The sequence below is a fragment of the Ovis canadensis genome, chromosome 7, assembly GCF_042477335.2.
Source record: "Ovis canadensis isolate MfBH-ARS-UI-01 breed Bighorn chromosome 7, ARS-UI_OviCan_v2, whole genome shotgun sequence".
Taxonomy (NCBI): domain Eukaryota; kingdom Metazoa; phylum Chordata; class Mammalia; order Artiodactyla; family Bovidae; genus Ovis; species Ovis canadensis.
In genome coordinates, this window is record NC_091251.1 from 41,484,022 (window position 1) to 41,498,018 (window position 13,997).

Genomic DNA, 13,997 nt, shown 5'->3' on the forward strand with positions numbered 1-13,997 from the left:
GATCAAATTTCCAACATCTGCTGGATCATGGAAAAAGCAAGAGAGTTCCAGAAAAACATCTATTTCTGCTTTATTGACTATGCCAAAGCCTTTGACTGTGTGGATCACAATAAACTATGGAAAATTCTGAAAGAGATGGGAATACCAGACCACCTGACCTGCCTGTTGAGAAATCTGTATGCAGGTCAGGAAGCAACAGTTAGAACTGGACATGGAACAACAGACTGGTTCCAAATAGGAAAAGGAGTACGTCCAGGCTGTATATTGTCACCCTGCTTATTTAACTTCTGTGCAGAGTACATCATGAGAAACGCTGGACTGGAAGAAACAGAAGCTGGAATCAAGATTGCCAGGAGAAATATCAATAACCTCAGGTATGCAGATGACACCACCCTTTTGGCAGAAAGTGAAGAGGAACTCAAAAGCCTCTTGATGAAAATGAAAGAGGAGAGTGAAAAAGTTGGCTTAAATCTCAACATTCAGAAAACGAAGATCATGGTATCTGGTCCCATCACTTCATGGGAAATAGATGGGGAAACAGTGGAAACAGTGTCAGACTTTTATTTTTTTTGGCTCCCAAATCACTGCAGATGGTGACTACAGCCATGAAATTAAAAGGTGCTTACTCCTTGGAAGAAAAGTTATGAGCAACCTAGATAGCATATTCAAAAGCAGAGACATTACTTTGCCTACTAAGACATGTCTAGTCAAGGCTGTGGTTTTTCCTGTGGTCATGTATGGATGTGAGAGTTGGACTGTGAAGAAGGCTGAGCGCCAAAGAATTGATGCTTTTGAACTGTGGTGTTGGAGAAGACTCTTGAGAGTCCCTTGGACTGCAAGGACATCCAACCAGTCCATTCTGAAGGAGATCAACCCTGGGATTTCTTTGGAAGGAATGATGCTAAAGCTGAAACTCCAGTACTTTGGCCATCTTGTGTGAAGAGTTGACTCATTGGAAAAAACTCTGATGCTGGGAGGGACTGAGGGCAAGAGGAGAAGGGGACGACCGAGGCTGAGATGGCTGGATGGCATCATGGACTCGATGGACGTGAGTCTGAGTGAACTCCGGGAGATGGTGATGAACAGGGAGGCCTGGCGTGCTGCGATTCATGGGGTCGCAAAGAGTCGGACACGACTGAGTGACTGAACTGAACTGAAGGGAAAGGTTATCCTTGATTAACCGGTGGATCCAATATAATCTAATCCAAGAAAATACAGAGATGATACTGAAGAGAGAGGCGGAAGATTGTCAGAGGAATCACTGTGAGAAAGACTTGACTGCCATTACTAGTTTTGAAGATGAAAGGGGACCATCATCCAAGGAATGCATACAGAGTCTAGAAGCTGAGACAAGCAAAGGTTTCTGGGCCCTGCGCATACCCTGATTTTAACACAGTGAGGCCCTTTTTAGACCTCTAACCTCCAAAGCTGAAACATAATGAAATCATATTTTTTGAAGTAATTAGTTTTACAATAATTTATTATAGTAGAAATAGGAAACTAATACAGTTTTCAAATTCCAAGATTACAGAATGATTTTTGATTTCTTGCAAATCTAATACTGGAGGAGATTATTGATATAAGTTCTAGGAGTCAAAAATTGGAAGGCTTGGCCTGATTTAGATTCATTATTAATCTTATTTTCATTTGAACTAGTACAAGGAAAATCTCTTTACATAATCTATAAATTCTGAGTATTTTCTTTTCTCTAAAACAAGCAATATCTATTTTTATTCCATTTTAAGCATTTTATTTTACTCCAATTTAAGCATATTATTATTGTTAAACTTATAGACATCAGTTCAGTTCAGTCGCTCAGTCGTGTCCAACTCTTTGTGGCCCCATAAATCACAGCACGCCAGGCCTCCCTGTCTATCACCAACTCCTGGAGTTCACTCAGACTCACGTCCATCGAGTCAGTGATGCCATGCAGCCATCTCATCCTCTGTCGTCCCCTTCTCCTCCTGCCCCCAATCCCTCCCAGCATCAGAGTCTTTTCTAATGAGTCAACTCTTCGTATGAGGTGGCCAAGGATAGGAAAATTACTTGGAAAAGAGAAACATCGAACTCCATGGTCCATGATTTAAGCTATTCTGCCCCGCTACTTCACATTCCTTGCTCTTTTTGTCTTTCCTCCTCTTTTCCACTTTCCTTTACCAGTCCTTTGTTTAACTCTCAAAACAATGATTTCCTCACACTTGATACTTCTCTGGCTAAAGATCCATAAGAATACATCCCTTTTTAAAAAGTCTCAGTAACCTAATATTTCTATTTCTCTTCTCTTCCCCTTTAGTGTAATAGTAGTAATAATAACAATAAATGAAAATTTTAAGCACTTCCTATGTGCTAATATTGTGAAAAATGCTTTACATACATTATATCATTTAATCCTCATAAAAAATAAGAGGTAATTACTCTATTTTTGTTTTCAGATAAGAAAAGGGAGGCTTAAAGGTTAGAGACTTGCCCTAAATCAGTTCGCTCAAAAGTAGAAGAGCAGGGATTCACATCTAAAGTATCCACTTCAGGTGAGTGATTTTAACCTCACTTTCTGCTACCCTCTTGTTTAGTTTCTCCCTGGGAGCAGCTTCTATACTATCTCCTATGCAAAAAATACCTGAATGCACAGTGCTTAGGATAAAAAATTATAAACTGTCAAGTGCTCTGTCCTGAGGGGAGCTCTAGCTGGTTAAGAAATAAACAGAGTAAAAGTGGGGGAAGTGAGCAACCCAGCCAAGTGTTGTGGATGCAAAAGTCAAGGGTATCCGTGTTAGAAAATAGACCCTGGGAATATCAAGGCAGAGACTTTGGATTATTTAGTTTCATATTTTGAGAACTTCGCACCAAGTCTGTATACGGTGAGTGTTCTACCAGTGATTTTAAAGCTGATATTGCTGGACCATTAGGGATGTGATGATAATATTGGAGAATCATGTGTTTTATAGTCAGTATTCTAATATGTCAAAGAAAATTATCCCTCTACAATGATAAGACTACACAGACTATTTAAAAAGATGAGTTTCTTAGCTGTTGGCTAGGATTATATCAGTTCAGTAAAGTTATATCCTTGTTACTTCATCATGACCAGAATCTTTGCTTAACAGATGTGTATGTGTAAGAAAATAGGAAACCAAATATTATTTAAACTGTTTGTTAAACAATATATATCAAAACACAAGGATTGTGGAGTATAGTGAATTTAAAGCTTTACAATGGTGAATTAGGCCAGAACTGTAATGTGTACTCAAAAATTAATTCAAAGTTGAGTTTAGTTCAGTTCAGTCATTCAGTAGTGTCCAACTATATGCAAGCTCATGGACTGCAGCAGGGCAGGCTTCCCTGTCGATCTCGAACTCCTGGAGCTTACTCAAACTCATGTTCATAGAGTCGGTGATGTCATCCAACCATCTCATTCTCTGTCGTCCTCTTCTCCTCCTGTCCTCAATCTTCCCGAGCATAAGGGTCTTTTCAAATGAGTCAGTTCTTTGCAGCAGGTGCCAGAGTATTGGAGTTTCAGCTTCAACATCAGTCCTTCCAGTGAATATTTAGGACTGATGTCCTTTAGGATGGACTGGTTGGATCTCTTTGTAGTTCAAGGGAATCTCAAGAGTATTCTCCAATACCAGAATTCAAAAGCATCATTTCTTCAACGCTCAGCTTTCTTTATAGTCCAACTCTCACATCCATACATGACTACTGGAAAAACCATAGCTTTGACTAGACAGATCTTTGTTGGCAAAATAATGTCTCTGCTTTTTAATATGCTGTCTAGGTTGGTCATAACTTTTCTTCCAAGGAGCAAGCAGCTTTTAATTTCATGGCTGCAGTTACTATCTGCAGTGACTTTGGAGCCCTCCCCTCAAATAAAGTCTGTCACTGTTTCCATTGTTTCCCCATCTGTTTCCATGAAGTGATGGGACTGAATGCCATGATCTTAGTTTTCTGAATGTTGAGTTTTAAGTCAGCTTTTTCACTCTCATCTTTCACGTCCATCAAGAGGCTTTTTAGTTCTTCTTCACATTCTGCCATAAGTGTGGTGTCATCTGCATAACTGAGGTTATTGACATATCTCCCAGCAATCTTGATTTCAGCTTATGCTTCATCTAGCTCAGCATTTTGCATGATTTACTCTGCATATAAGTTAAATAAGCAGGGTGAAAGTATACAGCCTTGACGTACTCCTTTCCTGATTTGAAATTAGTCTCTTGTTCCATGTTCTTGCTTCTTGACCTACATACACATTTCTTAGGAGGCAGGTCAGGAGGTCTGGTATTGCCATCTCTTTAAGAATTTTCAGAGTTTGTTGTATTCCACACAGTCAAAGGCTTTGGCATAGTCAATAAAGCAAGGGTAGATGTTTTTCTGGAACTCTCTTGCTTTTTTGATGATCCAACAGACATCGGCAATTTGACCTCTGGTTCTTCTGCCTTTTCAAAATCAAGCTTGAACATCTGGAAGTTCATGCTTTTACGTACTCTTGAAGCCTGGCTTGAAGATTTTTGAGCATTACTTTTCTAGCATGTGAGATGAATGCAGTTGTGCTTTTGTTTGAACAGTCTTTGGCATTGCCTTTCTTTGAGATTGGAACGAAAACTGACCTTTTCTAGTCCTGTGGCCACTGCTGAGTTTTTTGCTGGTATATTGAGTACAGCACTTTCACAGCATCATCTTTTAGGATTTGACATAGCTCAACTGTAATTCCATCACCTCCACTAGCATTGTTCGTAGTGATGCTTCCTAAGGCCTACTTGAGGTTGCATTCCAGGACGTCTGACTCTAGGTGAGTGATCACACTATCATGGTCATCTAGGTCATGAAGATCTTTTTTCTATAGTTCTTCTGTGTATTGTTACCACCTCTTCTTAATATCTTCTTCTTCTGTTAGGTCCATACCATTTCTGTCCTTTATTGTGCCCATCTTTGCATGAAATGTTCCCTTGGTATCTCTACTTTTATTGAAGAGATTTCTCTCTAGTCCTTCCCTTTCTATTGTTTTCCTCTATTTCTTTGTATGGATCACTGAAGAAGGCTTCCTTTTCTCTCCTTGTTATTCTTTGGACCACTGTATTCAAACGAGTATATCTTTCCTTTTCTCCTTTGCCTTTTGCATCTTTTCTTTTGTCAGCTATTTGTAATGCCTCCTAGGACAACTATTTTGCCCTTTTGCATTTCCTTGTCTTGGTGATGGTCTTATTCACTGTCTCTTGTACAATGTCATGGACCTCCATCCATAGTTTCAGGCACTCTATCTATCAGCTCTAATCCCTTGAAGCTATTCCTCCTTTCCACTGTATAATCATAAGGGATTTGATTTAGGTCATATCTGAATGGTCTAGTGGTTTTCCCCACTTTCTTCAGTTTAAGTCTGAATTTGGCAATAAAGAGTTCATGGTCTGTGCCACAGTCAGCTCCTGGTCTTTTCTTTCTCACTCTGTAGAGCTTCTCCATCTTTGGCAGCAAAGAATTTAATAAATCTGATTTTTGTATTGAGCATCTGGTGATGTCCATGTGTAGAGTCTTCTCTTGTGTTGTTGGAAGAGGGTGTTTGCTATGACCAGTGTGTTGTCTTGGCAAAACTCTGTTAGTCTTTGACCTGCTTTGTTTCTTCTCCAAGGCCAAACTTACCTATTACTCCAGGTATCTCTTTACTGCCTACTTTTGCATTCCAGTCCCCTGTAATGAAAAGGACATCTTTTTTGGGTGTTAGTTCCAGAAGGTCTTGTAGGTCTTCATAAAACCATTCAGCTTCAGCTTTCTTTAGCATTACTGGTTGGGGCATGGGCTTGGATAAAAGTTGAGTGAATAGGTTAAAGTTTTATGTTTCCAAATATGCCCAGTTATAATCTAATACTTCCATGAACAGAGCAATGAATTACTTCTTGTCATCATACTTTAGTGCTAATTGACTTTTCAGCTCAACTTCTGTGCCACGTGACATATAGCTGAGATATGGACACAGAGGAATGTGTCAGAAGGAAGACAATTTTTCTGGAAAGAACTACACAGTTTTATCTAGTAGGAAGTATTAAGGGGCTAGTTTCTTTGGGGCTTGGGGGGGGTGTAGGTATAGAAGAGAGTAACATAAAAGAGAATAAAAATTATGAAAACAAGAGGTAAGATAATACAACTAGTGGTAAATGTTTATTTTACAATTTTTCTACTCCTGGTACTTAAACCAAAATGGAAACAAAAAATAATTTCTAGGCCTCTACTTGAAAGGACTGCACCATTCAAAATATAATGCTGTCCCCAAAAGGGAAATGAGATTTGAACACAGGTCTGGTACTAGGATGAGGAGAGTCAAGGCACATCATCTAAAGCATATGAAAATGTATATAGTAGCATAAAAAAATCATAATTTCATTTAATAATACAGTAGATATCACATGGTAGTACTGAAAAAATTAACCAGGAAGTGGTGCAAAACTGGGAAGAGGGAGCCATCATTAAGGCCTGGATTCAAGAGGTACAGGACAAATATACAGGGGTCTGAAGGGAGCATCTGTCTGATTTGCCCTGTATTCCCAGGCATGTACCACATTGGATTCAGTTCAGTTTAGTTCAGTTGCTTAATCATGTCCAACTCTTTGCAACCCCATGGACTGCAGCACGCCAGGCCTCCCTGTCCATCACCAACTCCCAGGGTTTACCAAAACTCATGTCCATTGAGTTGGTACTGCCATCCAACCATCTCATCCTCTGTTGTTCCCTGCTCCTCTGGCCCTCAATCTTTCCCATCATCAGGGTCTTTTCAAATGAGTCAACTCTTCGCATCAGGTGGCCAAAGTATTGGAGTTTCAGCTTCAACATCAGTCCTTCCAATGAACACCCAGGACTGATCTCCTTTAGAATGGACTGGTTGGATCTCCTTGCAGTCCAAGGGATTCTCAAGAGTCTTCTCCAACACCGCAGTTCAAAAGCATCAATTCTTCTGCATTCAGCTTTCTTTATAGTCCAACTCTCACATCCAAACATGACTACTGGAAAAACCATAGCCTTTACTAGACGGAACTTTGTTGGCAAAGTAATGTCTTTGCTTTTTAATATGCTGTCTAGTTTGGTCATAACTTTCCTTCCAAGGAGTAAGTGTCTTTTAATTTCATGGCTGCAGTTACCATCTGCAGTGATTCTGGAGCCCCAAAAAATAAAGTCAGCCACTGTTTCCACTGTTTCCCCATCTATTTGCCATGAAGTGATGGGACCAGAAGCCATGATCTTCGTTTTCTGAATGTTGAGCATTGGATTACTCTTACTAAAAGAGATTTTTCATTCTCTCTTCTCATAGTATATAGATGAGGGCAACTGAAACTCAAGGGACCCCTTTTTTCTTCTCATGACAGCCCTAAGATTCTCAACCTAGCTGGCAAATTCTATAGTACTAATCAGAGGACTGGCCCCATAGATCCACACAATAAATACTCTCTAATGGACAGGGAGGCCTGGTGTGCTGCGATTCATGGGGTCACAAAGAGTTGGACATGACTGAGCAACTGAACTGAACTGAATTATACAGTGAAACATAAAAAACATTTAACTTGGAGATCTCAGCAAATGGCGACTCTGATATTTCCTAGCAGTATGAATTTGGGTCAGTTATGTATTAATTTTGTTTTCCTTATCTATATAATGGGATTACTAAGTTCAACAAATGATTAACTGAACTATAAGCATAACTGAGGTAACATGCAAGTGTGTCTGATAATTATTAAAAACTCAAATGTTGACTATAAATTTGAAAGGTGACCATATTGCTATATACAGCTGGAGGCTGCCACCTTTCATTGAGAGAAGTTGTGTGGTATTTAGAAATTGGGTCTTACTGCTCAAGGCAGTTAGATCTGGAAGATCACTGAAATTCTGTTTCTGAGAAGCAACCATCTAGTCACCTTCTTTCTAGGTCCTAAAGCACTGATACAAAATATAATACAAAAAGATTAACAGAAAACTTAACTACACTCTTTGCTCATTGTGCATATGCTTACATCTTGGCTGTGTATCAGTTGGGGTCAGTGGGTGATGATATTATTAGGCTGGCAAAATTAAAAATACAAACAAAAAGTAGTAAGCATTTTATTTAGTCAAATGTATTTGACTTAACATTAAAACACATCTTATTCAGGGATTCTTTCTACTATATTTGTATCAAATTGTCTTTTCTTAATACAATGGTGATAAAAGATAGTAATTGTTCAAATTACCTTTCATATGAAAATGAAAAGTTTTCACTCTATATCAATTTCACAGTTTTTTCTATTGTTAATTAATTTATAAGTTAATTAAATTTGAAAGTCTAGAAGTTCCTGACTGTAGCACCGAGCAATTAATAGTTTTTATTTTTATTATTAGCATTGACATAATCATGAACAGTGCTAAGAGGAAACTTTCTGAAAACAATATCTGATTGTTCATTGAAAAATGCCAGGTTTTAAAATCCTTACTTGCCTTTCTCAGTATCAAAACCTAACCCCCACCCCCTCAACCTCCTACCCCTAGCTCTGAGGAGGAAAAGATGTGAGAGGAAAGAATAAGCAAGATTCAGACATTTTTGTGCTCCTGTGGGATTCTACTGACTGAAATATTTAAAAGTGTGGAAGTGGCACAGAGGAAGCCCACTTACTGCTAAGAGGAAAGGTTGCAATTGGGCTTGCACCATCCTCTGCAAGCCAGCTCAGAAGGCTTCTCTGCCCTGACCTAGCTCTAGGCAAGTGGCTATCAGGCCTGTTTGGGGTAAGCAATACAAAGAAGATAACACACCAACAGCAGTTTGAATCTCAAAACTGCTACTTGAGTTGCCACATTCCCAGCAGAATAATGCAGTCACATTTTAGAGGATTTTCATGGAATGAAATTTCAACAGATATAGTAGAAAAATTGAAGAAAATAACTCTATAAAAGTTTAAAGTCCATGCACAGTGGTAGATTTTAAATCCATTGTAAAGTCTTGGTTTTGACTATCTCTGATTAACTTTCAAAAACATTTCTATTGTAAATTAATAAAAAAAACTTTTCTAAGAACTGGAAATAGTTTCTGACCTAAGAACTTAATCATGAAGTTGTTAATCTTTAAATGATTATTATTAACAAATGTAAAAAGCTACTATTCTTTCTATTTTCTAAAATTTACCAGCAATATTTGTCATATTCTTATCACTATCTCTTCATTTAATTTGACTTGAAAAGTAATTTTTATTTGCAAATGTCAACTCTGAGTGTTATGGTGAGTTATATCAGACCTGTTATTCAGACATATTCACATTAAGTTAAGAGAAACAAAGAGAACCTACAAACTCTGAGATCTCACCAGATTAATCTATTATCAGAGCCAATAACATATATGTAGAAGTTTGGTTTGCTCAAACTATTTCAAGCCCCACTCATAGTCCTAGACACTTATTTAATCTGAACATATATTTATAAGAGAATTTGCTAAAAAACCTCATGTCAATAAGTGACAGGAATAGTTGTAATAATACAAATAGACTTGACAATAGCAATAATAACATACATTCCCTACAGAACAAATATCCTCTTCAACATGGTGGCATTTATGTTCTTTGATTAAGATTTGATATTTTACTGCCCAGGAGATCATCCCATCCTTTGACCTCTTCTTCTGAGTTAAGAATTATTAATTGCTCATCTCTGATTCTGTTTATCTGTTAGAAAAAACAGAAAGGAGTTTCACCTCTTTCCCATTTTTATGCATCCTTTGTGACTGGCTAAGTTATATTAGATTATATATTTTATATATATATATATATATATATATTAGGATAAGTATATATGCCAAGAGAACACGCTGGTCATAACAAACACCCCTCTTCCAACAACACAAGAGAAGATGACACATGGACATCACTAGATGATCAATACCAAAATCAGATTGATAATATTCTTTGCAACCAAAGATGGAAAAGTTCTATACAGTCAGTAAAAACAAGACTGGGAGCTGACTGTGGCACAGACTATGAACTCTTTATTGCCAAATTCAGACATAAATTGAACAAAGTAGGGAAAACCACTAGACCATTTGGGTATGACCAAAATCAAATGCCTAACGATTATACAGTGGAAGTGACAAATAGATTCAAGGGATTAGATCTGATAGAGTGCATGAAGAACTATGGACGGACATTCGTGACATTGTACAGGAGTCAGGGATCAGGACCATCCCAAAGGAAAAGAAATGCAAAAAGGCAAAATGGTTGTCTGAGGAGGCCTTACAAAGAGCTGTGAAAAGAAAAGCAAAAGGCAAAGGAGAAAAGGAAAGGTATACTAATTTGAATGCAGAGTTCCAAAGAATAGCAAGCAGAGATAAGAAAGCCTTCCTCAGTGATAGGTGGAAAGAAATACAGGAAAATGACGGAATGGGAATGCAAAGGGAACATTTCATTCCAAGATGGGTATGATAAAGGACAGAAATGGTATGGACCTAACAGAAGCAGAAGATATTAAGAAGAGGTGGCAAGAATACCCAGAAGAACTGTACAAAAAAGATCTTCATGACCCAGATAACCATGATGGTGTGATCACTCACCTAGAGCCAGACATCCTGGAATGTGAAGTCAAGTGGGCCTTAGAAAGCATCACTACGAACAAAGCTAGTGGGAAGTGATGAAATTCCAGCTGAGCTATTTCAAATCCTGAAAGATGATGCTGTGAATGTGCTGCACTCAATATGCCAGCAAATTTGGAAAACTCAGCAGTGGCCACAGGACTGGAAAAGGTCAGTTTTCATTCCAATCCCAAAGAAAGGCAATGCCAAAGAATACTGAAACTACTGCACAATTGCACTCATGTCACATGCTAGTAAAGTATTGCTCAAAATTCTCCAAGCCAGGCTTTAACAGTATGTGAACTGTGAACTTCCAGATGTTCAAGCTGGATTTAGAAAAGGCAGAGGAAACAGAGATAAAATTACCAACATCCGTTGGATCATCAAAAAAGCGAGAGAGTTCCAGAAAAACATATAATTCTGCTTTATTGACTATGCCAAAGAAGTTTGTTGTTGTGGACTACCAGAAACTGTGGAAAATTCTGAAAGAGATGGGAATACCAGACCACCTGACCTGCCTCTTGAGAAATCTGTATGCAGGTCAGGAAGCAACAGTTAGAACTGGACATGGAACAACCAACTGGTTCCAAATAGAGAATGGAGTAGGTCAAGGCTGTATATTGTCATCTTGCTTATTTAACTTATATGCAGAGTAAATCATGCAAAATGCCCTGCTGGAGGAAGCACAAGCTGGAATCAAGATTGCTGGGAGAAATAAAAGTGAAGAAGAACTAAAGAGCCTCTTGATGAAAGTGAAAGAGGAGAGTGAAAAAGTTGGCTTAAAGCTCAACATTCAGAAACCTAAGATCATGGCATCTGGTCCCATCACTTCATGGCAAATAGATGGGGAAACAGTGGAAACAGTGAGAGAGTTTGTTTTCTTTGGCTCCAAAATCACTGCAGATGGTGACTGCAGCCATGAAATTGAAAGACGCTTGCTCCTTGGAAGAAAAGTTACGACCAAACTAGACAGCATATTAAAAAGCAGAGACATTACTTTGCCAACAAAGGTCTGTCTAGTCAAAGCTATGGTTTTCCCTGTAGTCATATACAGATGTGAGAGTTGGACTATAAAGAAAGCTGAGAGCCGAAGAACTGATGCTTTTGAACTGTGATATTGGAGAGACTCTTGAGAGTCCCTTGCGATGCAAGGAAATCCAACCAGTCCATCCTACAGGAAATCAGTCCTGAATATTCATCAAAAGGACTGATGCTGAAGCTGAAACTCCAATACTGTGGCCACTTGCTGCGAACAACTGACTCATTTGAAAAGACTCTGATGCTTGGAAAGATTGAAGATGGGAGGAGAAGGGGACAACAGAGTATGAAATGGTTGGATGGCATCACCGACTCAATGAACATGAGTTTGAGTAAGCTATGGGAGTTGGTGATGCGTAGGGAGGCCTGGCGTGCTGCAGTCCATGGGGTCACAAAGAATTGGACACGACTGAGCCACTGAACTGGACTGAACCAATATTAAAGTGGTTATCATGTGTAACAGAACACCATTCATGCATGCACCTGTCTTCCTCAGGTTTATTCTGACAGTGGGTATGTGTGTGTGTATGTGTATATGTTTGAAGGGAAGATAATAAATACAGCCATGTATATCTTGACACAATATTGAATGTCATAAAGCAAAATTTAATATTTTTCTTTTTTAAAGCCAGAAATAAAGACCATTCATCAATGAATCTATTAAAGTTAAATTGACTGGAGAAATATGTTTTATTTTATTTAACTTTTTTTGTATCTTGATGTTGAAAATTATTCCTAAATTTATCCCTGATCCTCATTTTGTGTCTGTAATTTTTTGATTGACTAAATTTAGTTTTTTTTTTTTTTATGGAGTACAACTCTGTAATTTTTAAAGATAGCCTTACCAGTCAGAGTGGATCTTCAGGTGCATATGTGTGGAACCTGGGAAAAGTTGGCACATACATCTTTAATATCTCTCCTGCCTTTAGATTTATGGCAAAATCCTTTAAACATAGTATTATGTTTTTATAATATCATTGAGAAATTGAAAATTTAAAATTTTAAAATAATTTTTGTCAAAACTAGATCATTATAGTCTAAAAAATATATTTGAACTCATGCTACATCAAAACTCAGGACAGGCATGGCTATTCAGGTATTGTTCCCTGATCAAATCATGCAGGGTAAGATTTTTGCTTTTAGACTTTCAGACAAGAAGTTTTAGAAAATGAATATATAGTTTACCTTAAGTTAATTTCCTTTGAAATCAATATATTTTATTGATATTAAAGAGATATATAGACTGCATTAATGTACTGTATTTGAATGGACCGTTCTAAGAATGAGCAATATATTTGTATGTAAGGATGTGTGTGTGTATACACACCCATTTTTAATATCTAATAAAAAAGAATTCATGGGTCTATATTCAAACCCGAGTACACATATTCATATTTTATGATCAAGCACAGTTCTGACATCACTGACACTTTGCACTGGAATAGGACAAGCTGGTGTCACCAAACAGGAAAATTAATTCATTCAATCCTTAGTACACTCATGGAAGCCATACAATTCATTATAAGCATATTGCCAGTAGAAAGACAAACAACATGTTTGTTCTGTTAGATTTAAATCATAGCAGGGAGCTGGGCTGGTGGAAATATAGTGCATCCAGCCTTAAGCATTCTGAGTTGTATTCGTGAATGACTTACAATATGCCTGGGTTCCACTCCAGTTCCTTATAATTTACACTGGGTTATTATACATTGTGCTCCTTCCCATATCAGCTTATCCATAAGAGACTCATGCATTATGGAGCCAGGGGAACACTCAGGACCAGCCAAAGAATGCTCTGTCCACTGGGGAAATGGCAAAATAAAAACCACTCCCTATATAAATGCACAAAGAATGCTGGTCCCTAAACATCAGATATTTCTAAAACCCCACCTAAGAAAAGTTTAATGTCTGGTTTCAAGACGTGTATGACTGTCAGTTTGGAGTAGATAATTTTAGCTGTCATCAAGTTGGGGAGCCTGGCTGGTTAAATCTTTTGCAAGTTTATTGCTTTTCCAAACATTCCTCAGAGTATCTAACACACAAACAAACTTTATTGAGCAACAACAAAGGTTGTTTTTTCCACCCACCCTACTACCTTATTCAGACTAATACAGGAATTAAGACCAATGAAAGAGAAAAAGTAAAACCCTAAGTGTTTAAAGTTATTTGCTCAGACAAGATTATTTTTTCAAGTTTTGAATTTGTAGCATGCCTTCATGGATACCCTACTTTTAAATTTCAGTATAGCATTAGTAGTACTTTCTGCTTTAAAAACAGATAGCTAATAGGAATTTGCTGTATGACTCAGGGAACTCAAACCGAGGCTCTGTAACAACCTAGAGGAGTAGGATGGGGAGAGAGATGGGAGGGAGGGGATATATGTATACCTATAGATGATTCTTGT

General features: G+C 38.0%; 1 long non-coding RNA gene across 6 annotated transcripts in view; it reads left to right on the plus strand.

The window, feature by feature from the left end:
- The window catches only part of LOC138443485 (uncharacterized), a 443,619-nt gene that overhangs the window by 38,249 nt on the left and 391,373 nt on the right, over positions 1 to 13,997 (plus strand). For 2 of the 6 annotated variants that reach the window (XR_011258173.1, XR_011258174.1), the window contains exon 3: positions 2,433 to 2,528. The exons of the other annotated variants lie outside the window; for them this stretch is intronic. This is a non-coding gene — a long non-coding RNA (uncharacterized lncRNA). The remainder of the gene's footprint in view (positions 1 to 2,432; positions 2,529 to 13,997) is intronic. 6 annotated transcript variants of the gene reach the window in all.